The following is a 10,582-nucleotide window of genomic DNA, read 5'->3' on the forward strand; positions in this document are numbered from 1 at the left end:
ATCACTTGGTAGGTTTCCATACCAAGGCTCAATTCGATCAAGTCCGTAGCGTCTACCAATTCCGCCATATCCCCTTCTCGAAGAACAAGATCATACCTTGATCTAATCCTATTATGGAATATCCATCAACATTATTCATTGGATATTTGCTCAATATTGGGTGGGAGAAATATCCTCCCCTACTCCCCTTCTCTCCCCTTCTCTATCTCTACCCCAATCAAATATGACTGGGAATCATTATATTATTTATCCATTTTAAATGCAATGTTATTATGCTCCCCTAGTCGATTTGGAAGAGTGAGTAAAACGATCGATATCAATTGACCCTTACTTCTCCTTTCTTTCCCTTGAAAGAATCTACATTCAAACAATGTTCCGTTGTAATCGTAATCTGGATTGCGTCATTGAATCTGATTCGCCCTATAATCGTTAGGATTCCAAAGGAATCTATGGATCTCACCCCAATGAAATGGGGAGTGATATTCCCTCGAGCCTGCTTAGCTCAGAGGTTAGAGCATCGCACTTGTAATGCGATGGTCATCGGTTCTATCCCGATAGCTGGCTCTTTTCCGTTCCTCTCATTTCCATAATCCACAAAGTTTTGTTAGGATCAAGATGGAATGGAGAATACTCTTACGATCATTCGATCTATAGATGGGGTTAATCAATTCCTTTTCGATGTCTGGAATGGGAATTAGCGTTTGCTTATAGACTATATAATGCTAGCTAGTCGCTTGGAAAACTCAATGGAAAGAAAATAGAAGATGGAGATCAAATCCCAGTATATAAGCTAGTTAGGAAGGAGAATGGATTGGTAGTCCTTATCTCCCCTGCTTGGCATCTCCCTTGGGCATGAGCTAACAAGTATAGGTATTCCGGTGGGCGAGTTTCTAAAAAGGGAAGGGGTAATGTCGTACCCTCCAGATCTGATTCCTGGCATAAGGTGTGGTTGGGCAGCACTCCATTTCCTTCTTAGGGTGAAGGCAGTAAGATAAGGGTGAGGTTGTGAAATCCGGTCCTGATAAGAGGTTACAGACAGTCCCGACTCGATAACTACACCAAGTGCATTTCTTCCTCAAGTGGTCTAGGTCGAACAGGTGGGTAGGGTAGTTAGGCAAAAAATGAAGTAAAGGTAAGGTATAAAGGGTTCATAGTAAGAGTGCCTGTTACTCCGCATCTTCACGGAGAATTCAATTTCACTGGGTCCATGTCGGAGACAACGGGGTAGTCGTTACACCATTCGTGCAGGTCGCTACTTATACGACAAGGAATTTCGCTACCTTAGGACAGTTAGAGTTACTGCCGCTGTTTACCGGGGCTTCCATTCGAAGCTTATCACACTTCTCCTTCCAACCTTCCATCACCGGGCAGGTGTCAGACTCTATACATCGTGTTACCACTTGGCAGAGTCGAGGAATACATGGATATATTTCCTCAGGAAAAAATATGAAGTTTTTGATAGGTTTACATAATTTAAGGCTCTAGTGGAAAATCAGACAAAGAAGAAGATTAAGGTGTTGAAGACAAATAATGGTGGAGATTTTTTCAAGAAGGAATTTGAAGAGTTATATAAGTGTGTGGTATAGCATGAAATAAGACTACTCGATACACATCTCATAAAAATGGTGTTGTGGAAAGAATGAACAAGATGTTGATGGCAAAGACAAGAAGCATACTTAGTGGCACTAGATTAGGGTAGGAATTCTGGGAAAAGTTAGTAGATACTGTATGTTACCTAGATAATAGATCACCTTCATCAACATTGGAGGATAAGACTCCACATGAGGTATGGATTGGTAAGAAACAAAGTTAGACAATAAATTTGAAAGGTGCATCTTTATTGGGTATAAGGATGGTTTAAAAGGTTATAAACTTTGGAACCCAGAAACAAGGAAGGTTTTTTACAACTGAGGTGTGGTGTTTAGATAGGTGAAAGATGTTATTAAATATGAATTCCTACCAAAGGAACTTGGGAAGATAGAGTTTTAGCTAAAGGAGGAAGAATCAGATTCTACAATAGAATAGGAATAAGAAGAAGAAGAGCCATAGACTCCAACTTTGAGAAGATTAGTTCGAGAGAGAAGGCAGCCAGAGAGATATAGTACATCTAATTTTTGTTCAAATTTTTGCTTACTTATTATTGATGATGATCCCATAACTGTCAGGGAAGCATTGGATTCAAAGGATGGAAAACTTTAGAAAGAGGCCATGGTTTATGAAATGGAATCTTTGGAAAAAAATGAGGCTTGGGATCTGATGGAGTTAACGGTGATGAGCCTCATCATTGGGTAATTATATGGGCCTTAATTCACTTCCTATCTTAGTCAAACCAAATATTCTCACAACTTAGTGCATACTTTTGATTATATTTTGTTTATGAGATGAGTTAGAGTTGGATATTTTTCTTTGTGGTCTAATGTGCATTTAATGCAGGATTAAAGGATAAAAGTAGGAAATTTTGGCAAAGACCTTGGTCAAAACTCGGATGGGACAAGGGAGAGGAATTATAGGAGGTAAATCCTTCTCATTTACTACCCCTCCATTCAAATATTCCTATATCAGCTTGGAGTGCAAACAACCAAATCATGAGGACTAGAAGGTAGCCGAGCAAGTGAAAGTCAAAGAACCAGTTTATCTCAAGTTTGGGAGCCGAGCCTCCCTAATTTTAAGGAACTCATTAGAGACTTCAGATGAATAAGTAGAGAGGCCTAGGACCTCAGTAGGATTCAGATTTTTTATTGTAAAACACTAATTTATTTTTGAGCTGCAAGACTTGTGACAGTTTCTGATGTAATCCATGGTTTTGATAATAAGAATGCATTTTGTTTTGAGCCAGCACTAAGTTAACTCAGAGGGATGAAGCTCTTGGGTTAGGGCCCAACCCTAGTAGCCAAGGCTCCTCTTTATTTTACATGTATGCTAGCATAGATTCATGGTTTAATTGTTCATTTTCTTAAGTAGGTGCATTTCCATCACAATAGTGTAGAGTAGATTGGTTGTGTTTTAGTTTGCTTCCATTTGTGCTTTCTTTCAATTAGCAGGTTAGCCAGGAGAAAATATCACCATAAGGTTGTTAATAGGGTCTCGACCTCACCTCCTCCTTTAGGGACCATGACTTGAGGAGGGGACCCTTCGACAACCCCAAAAACACAAATTTCTAGTTCTTGCATGAAGTTTGTTGTCTTGATTCAGTATGTGATTCATTCCATTGTTGTATTTTTCCATCACTTTTTGGTCATATGATCATTTCCTTCAGCACGAAATGCTTAAGTGGAAGCTAATAAAACACGTCTTGATCATATTATACTCGTAGATTTCCTTACCGTCTGATCCACAATTAACCTAACCAATCACCGTCCGATTCATTTCAACGCTTGACTTTATGATCTCCAAATCTCCACCGTTGATATGTCTCTCTTGATCCAATGACTATCGCGTCATATCAATACATTATGCGCTCCAAATCTCCACCATCTATCTGTCTAGCTTGATCCAATGGCTATCGCATCATATCAATACTTTATGCACTCCAAATATCCACCATCAATCTGTCTCTTGATCCAATGGCTATCGCGTCATCTCAATACTTTATGCGCTCCAAATCTCCACTGTCGATCTTTCTTGCTTGATCCAATGGCTATCGCACAATCTCGCGTGGATTCTTGCATGATTGATATTCGATCAAGAGCACGCGAGAAAAGTGGTTTTCTTGTGCTACGTGTCACCTAGTTAGGCTAATCGCGTAAAATTTAAGAATTCCGCTTACAACTTTGAAGGCGCGCGAGAAACTACTTACCGTTTATGAAGACTGCTCCATCATTCTACACATTTTTCCCGCGATAAGATCTCCGCCGCTCATCTTCTGTTAATCCTATCTGTCCATCTATTAACTTAATTCCCCGTGATAAGATCTCAGTTGCTCATCTTCCGTTAATCCTGTCCATCCATCTATTGACTTAAGCTCCCGCGATAAGATCTCTGCCCTCATCTTCTACTGATCCTATTCATCCATCTATTCACTCAATCTTCATGATAAGATCTTCATCGCTCATCTTTCGTTAATCCTATTCATCCATCACATAGGATATTTGTCGCTCATCTTATTTTACTCTTATTCGTTGATCGATCCATCCATCTATTCACTTAAGCTCCCGCGATAAGATATCTGCCGCTCATCTTCTGTTAATCCTATTTGTTGATCGATCCATCCATATACTAACGTAATCACCTACGATAATATCTTCGTCACTCATTTTCCATCTCATCTTCCATTAATCCTATTCATTGATCCGATTGATCCAACGGTTCCTATGCACTGCTGCTTCATTACATCCTTCTTTCACTGATTTCGTCCTCTAATTTCTCTTCCACTTGAAAACAGATTTAGTTTAGTTTCCTTGCTTACACCTTAGTATGGTTTGATGTGCTTTAATTCTTTAACTTAGATAGCAGCATTAGGTTAGTGTTGATTTAGAAATTCTGGTTAGCATAGTTGTTTAATTGGTTAATTAGGTTATGATGTGAGTTAGCATTACATGTTTTTTTCTTCATTACTGCAGTAGAGTAGTTCTCTTAGAATAAATTTGCTCTTCTTCCATCAAAGAATCAAGCTTCTTTTGACTCTATAGGAGTCTAGCTTGGAACCCCTGGGGTCTCTCGCCAGATGAACGGTGACAACAGGCAGGACCTTCACTTTTACTTGTGCATATAGCATTGTCACCTCCAAGTTTGTACAAACCTCAGGTTGATAAGTAAAGCTGGTAGCCAAGGAGTTGCAGCATCCTTGCTGCAATACTGGCGCTCATCACTTTTTGGCGCCGTTGCCAGGGAGGTGTCTAAGTAGAATGTGATTATTGCTTTCTTTTATTTCTAGTCTTAAATTTTCTGCCATTAGTTTATTTCCGCAAAAGTAATTTAGTAGCCTCCTTTCTTTCATTTGTCATTATCTACTTTCCTTTCCATTCTGCAAGTAGAATTTCAATTCAGCAAGTAGTTTCTTTTTGTTAGTGGTTTTCATTCAATCAACAATTTCATTTCTGCAAAGTAATTTCCTTCTAAAAAATATTCCAAAAATCAACCCAAAAACATTTCCTTTCGTGCCTTGTAGGAATAGGGACAATTTAGGGACATTCTTGCCAAATACCCCCACTACAACCAACAATCAACCTTCTCTCTTCTTCGGTGACTTTGAACTGGAAGAACCTTTAGGTGAACAACCTGACATATTTGAAGAACCTATAGGGGAAGAAGAAGAGGAGGAACCCATTCCTACTTAACCAATGGTTGAGAACCGAAATGATAGAGGGAATAGAGAGAGAATTGAGGGTGCCTTCCCCATTAGGGAAACCAATGGGGACACTAAGATGAAGAATATAAGCCCCTGTGCTCTACCTCATTTCCATGGCCTGACCACAGAGGACCTTGACACTTTCCTATTTGAGTTTGTTGTTATATGCCGAACCTATGACTATACAGATGATGAAAAAAAGTTAAAACTATTTCCATCTACCCTCAAGGATGCAGCATTGCGGTGGTTCATGGGTTTACCTAGAGATAACATCACAACATGGGCTCAGATGCAACATGATTTTAACAACAAATATCAGGACTATTGTAGGTCAAAGGATACTAAAGAAGAGATTTTCAAAATGACCATAGGCCAGGATGAATCCTTAGAAGACTACAAAGAAAGATTCCAGCTTAGTTACAAAAGGGTTAGGTGCACACATGACCCTGAATCACTAAAGTTTATGCTACTTAGAGGAGTAAGGGAAGATCTTCTGGATACCTTACATTTGTTAGCAAGAGGAGATATCTACCAAGTACCCTATGAGGATATCAAGAGTGTCTTTAGAAACCATTCTAGGGCATCTAGGAAAAAGGGTAGGGGTAGCCAACCTATGGCCAGTACATCATCCTCCAACTCAACCATCAAGGGTGAAATTGGAAATATGCTGGAAGATTTCAAAAGTGAGATGTTGCAAACCCTTACCTTGCAATTGGACACCATGAACATCAAAAGGAAGCAAGAAGAAGTAGAGAGAACCTTAGCCATCTTTTGTCCTAGATGCACCAGGAGGCATCCTAGGAACGAATGTCCATTGAACTACATTGAAATTTGCTCGGTATGTGAAGAGAACCACTCCACATACAAGTGTCCTTATTTATTCGGACTCAAAGCTGTATACCAAGGAGCTGAAGGGGTCACTGAGTAGTTTTTCTACATCAACCAAAGGAGACCTATTGGGCCTAAACCATACTATCAGGGTATGCAAGTGTCATCCCATACATATTACAACCCCAACCAAACCACATCTATACCTTCTTGGGGATCCCCTGCTCATCCTTCCAGGTCTACACCCCCTCCTTGGTCTTATGCATCTTAGTATCATTCTCAGCTAGCCAGCGAGTCATTTCAACCTTATTTTCAGCCACAACCTCAGTGGAATACCCCACCCTAGGGGTGGAGGTCCCAATTCAAAAATTCTCCAGCTCTATTGCCTCCACCAACTACCCAACCACAACTCCTACACTCTACTCCACCTGAGAAACCTAAGATGCCTGCCCAGTCAAATCTGAACTTGGACAATAGGCAGGCTCAACAAGTATACAATGGAGAGACATCATACCCAGCTTATGTTGTAGAAATCCAGGAGATCAACCTAAGATTTGGGAGAATTTTACCAGATAACCAACCTCCCTCTCCATATAGGGAGGTTGAGGAAGAAAGAGAGGAAATCAAACTTAAAGTAAATCCACCCTTTCTTAAGAGATTAGCCCAACCACTCCAGCCTACCCTAGAAGAAACTGAACTTTTGGGATAATTGAAAAATCTATGTGTAAAGATTCCCCTTCTCTAGGCAATAAAAGATGTTCCCATTTACAATAATTTGATTAATGAGAAATTCTTCAAGCATCCAGGAAGAAGAAAAAGAGATGCCCCTACCATTAATGTCATTGGGCAGGTGTCTAACTTAATGTTGGGGTAGGTAATATGTCCAAAGTATTTGGACCCTAGAAACCCTATAGTAGATGTGCACATCAATGGCACCATTGTCCCACACTCTGATTGATCTTGGGGCTGCCATTAATGTGATGAAAAAGGACACCATGCTCAAGCTCAACCTCCAAGAGTCATTGAGGAAGGCCACAATAGTTTTGCAACTTGCAGGTTGTTCCACAGTCACTCTTGAGGGAATTGTGGAGGATGTGATGGTATCCATTGACTCTTGGGAGTACCCTGTAGATTTTATAGTTCTCTAGCCTAAGGCTAAGCTTACTGGTTAACCTCCCATCCTTGGGAGGCCATAGCCTATGCTTACATTAGTTGCAGAGCTAGGAATATGACCATCAAGAATGGGCATATGTCCAAATAGTTAATCTTATACCCTCCTGCTCGACCTTCTCTAGAGCATGATTTACCTTTATGGTTGGAGGAGGAGGAAGAAGAAGAGGTTTATTCCACCAAACTTTATGCTTTGGAAGCAACCATAGGAGGAGGACAACAAGATGAGGATGACTTAATTGAACACTTGCTCTAAAGTCCAACTCCTAGTTCATTACCATTAGAAGAAGAAGTAAGGAAAACCTAGAACAATCACCCAATTGACTTATGCTTGGTTGATTCCAACCCATTCCATGTCAAAACCATAGAATTTGGCCCAGAGAAAACTTTGAAAATTAATCCATCTCTTTCTGCTCTCGGAGAGGAAAAGCCATGCAACATGTTGAGAGAAAACCTAGAAGCATTCACTTGGAGTTATAAGGAAATGAAGGGAGTACACCCCTCAGTGTGTACTCACCACATATACATCAAAGAAGGTTGTAAGACAGTTAGGCAACCACAAAGGAGGATGAATCCAACTCTTAAAGATATAGTCAAAGAAGAACTACAAAAACTGCTAGATGCATAATTCGTTTACCATATCTCAGATAGTGAGTGGGTCTCTCCTTTAGTGTTAGTTCCCAAGAAAAATGGTAAGTGGAGGATTTGTGTCGATAACAGGGAGTTGAACAAAGCCACAAAGAAGGATCATTTTCCCCTACCCTTCATTGACCAAGTGCTAGATGGCTTGGCAGGGAAGAAGTTTTTCTCTTTCCTAGATGAATTCAGTGGGTACAACCAAATCAAAATATGCCCAGAAGACCAGGATAAGACCACATTCACTTGTCCTTGGGGTAATTTTTCCTATAGGGTTCTTCCTTTTGGCCTATGCAATGCTCCTGCCACTTTCCAGAGAGCAGTCTTGAGTATTTTTTTTTGAATTAGTACATAATGCAGTGGAAATTTATATGGATGATTTTACAGATTATGGTGTAGGTTTTAACCCCGTATAGAAATTACCTGCATACGAATTCTAAAATCTACATTTGATATTAGAGTTGTTTTAGCTTCAAGGGGATGCCTTTGTTGCTGAGGGGTTTTGCTCGGGCCTGTGGTAGACCCTATTCAGTGGGAGATCTGTGGGATTGATTTTGGTAGTGAAAGAAGTTGGCGAGCAGTGGAAAGATAGAGATCAAGAAAATTAATGGTCAGAGTTTTGAGTTGTGGAAACTCAAGATGGAGGATCTGTTGGTGGATAAAGATCAGTGGATCGTGGTAGATCTGGGTACTAAACAAATGGGAGTGTATGATGAAGAATGGAAGAAGTTGGATTGGAAGGCAAAGAGCACAATACGATTGTGTGTCTCAGATTCAGTATTGCTAAATGTATCAAGGGAAGCTATGGCAAAGGCTTTGTGGGACAAGTTAGGGACTTTGTACCAATCTAAGTCTCTGGTGAATAAACTTCTCCTACAGAAAACATTGTATAACCTGAGGATGAAAGATGGAGACTCCATGACAGAGCATCTATATGCGTTTAATACTGTGGTAAGTCAGTTATCATATATTGATATCAAAATTTCAGATGAAGATAAGTGCATTAGTTTGCTGTGTTCTCTGCTAGATTCGTGGGATAGTTTGGTTATTGCAATAGGTAGCAATGCAACTGCCTTGCAGTCTGATGAAATAGTCTCATCCTTGCTGATGGAGGAGATGAGACGGAAAAATATGGAGAGCCAGAGTGGTGATGCCTTGTTTGTACGAGGATAGTACCAGAACAAAAACAAAAATAAGTCATCAAGTGGGAGATCAAAATATAGAGGGAGATCTAAATCTCCAGGAAAACCTATAAAGGTGGTGTGCTGGAAATGCAGAAAGGAAGGGCACTATAAAAGGGACTGTAAATCTAAAGCTCCTGAGAAGGGAAAGGGATTTGATGATGCTCCTTCTATAGAGGTGAAAACCACCTCAGATGAAGGTGGGGATGTGTACTTGGCTTCTTCAAGTACACATGTAGTTCATGAGGCATGGTTGATTGACTCAGGTGCATCCTTTCACTTCACTCCCCATAGAAAGTGGTTCTGTGAGTATGAGAAATACGATGGTGGTGATGTCTTCTCAGGGGATGATAGGAAGGCTAGAATCATTGGTTGCGGAAAAGAAAAGTTGAAGTTGCAAGGTGGAAGGGTTAGAACACTTCCGGGTGTTCTACATATTCCTGCATTGGCAAAAAATCTAATTTCTGTAAGCAAGCTGGACGATGTAGGTGTAAAATAGTGTTTGAGAAGGATACCTACAAGACAGTTCAGGGAGCACTAGTATTGATGCAGGGATTTTGGATTGGAACTCTGTACAAGCTGCAAGGTAGTACTATTGTTGATGGGTGCAACAGTTCTGTGGTTCCCAAAAGTGGAGCAGAAAATCTAGTGGTCTCTAGAGAGAAGACCATTTTGTGGCATCATAGGCTTGGACATATTGGATAGAAGGGCCTTCGAATACTTCATGGTAAAGGTATGGTAGAAGGTATGAGTAATAGCTCTCTGGATTTTGATTTCTGTGAAAATTGTGCATATGGGAAGTAGAATCGGGTGAGTTTCCCCTCTAGTGGTAAGAGGGCGAAACAGATATTAGAGCTTGTGCATAGTGATGTGTTTGGACCTATGAAGGTTCCATCACTGGGTAAGTTTGTGTACTATGTATCATTTATAGATGACTTCTCAAGGAATACATGGATATATTTCCTGAAGAATAAATCTGAAGTCTTTGACAGGTTTAAAGAATTTAAGGCTCTGGCGGAAACCTAGACAGAGAAGAAGATAAAGGTGTTGAGGATAGATAACGGTGGAGATTTTTGCAGAAAGGAATTTGAAGAATTCTGTAAGAAGTGTGGTATAGCATGGCAGAAGACTACTCCATATACACCTTAGCAAAATGGAGTTGCAGAAAGAATGAACAAGACATTGATGGAAAGGGCAAGAAGCATGCTCAGTGGTGTTGGGTTAGGATAGGAATTCTAGGCAGAGGTGGTGGAGACAACATGTTACCTGGTTAATAGATCACCTTCATCAGTGTTGGAGGATAAGACTCCACAAGAGGTATAGATTGGTAAGAAACCCTCTCTTTCACATCTGAGGGTATTTGGATTTGATGCATATGTATATTTTCCAAAGGAGAAAGGAACCAAGTTGGATAGTAAATCTGATGTGCATCTTTATTGGGTATAAGGATGGTTGAAAGGGTTATAAGCTTTGGAACCCA

General features: G+C 40.2%; 1 non-coding gene across 1 annotated transcript; it reads left to right on the plus strand.

Moving 5' to 3' along the window:
* Nucleotides 1–491: 491 nt before the first annotated feature.
* TRNAT-UGU (transfer RNA threonine (anticodon UGU)) lies at nucleotides 492–564 on the plus strand. Its single transcript has one exon. It is a non-coding gene; the product is annotated as a tRNA-Thr (tRNA).
* Nucleotides 565–10,582: the final 10,018 nt, after the last annotated feature.

This window comes from Pinus tabuliformis, chromosome 1_1 (genome assembly GCF_031772625.1).
Source record: "Pinus tabuliformis cultivar Carrire ecotype Pingquan chromosome 1_1, CPIR1, whole genome shotgun sequence".
NCBI classification, from domain to species: domain Eukaryota; kingdom Viridiplantae; phylum Streptophyta; class Pinopsida; order Pinales; family Pinaceae; genus Pinus; species Pinus tabuliformis.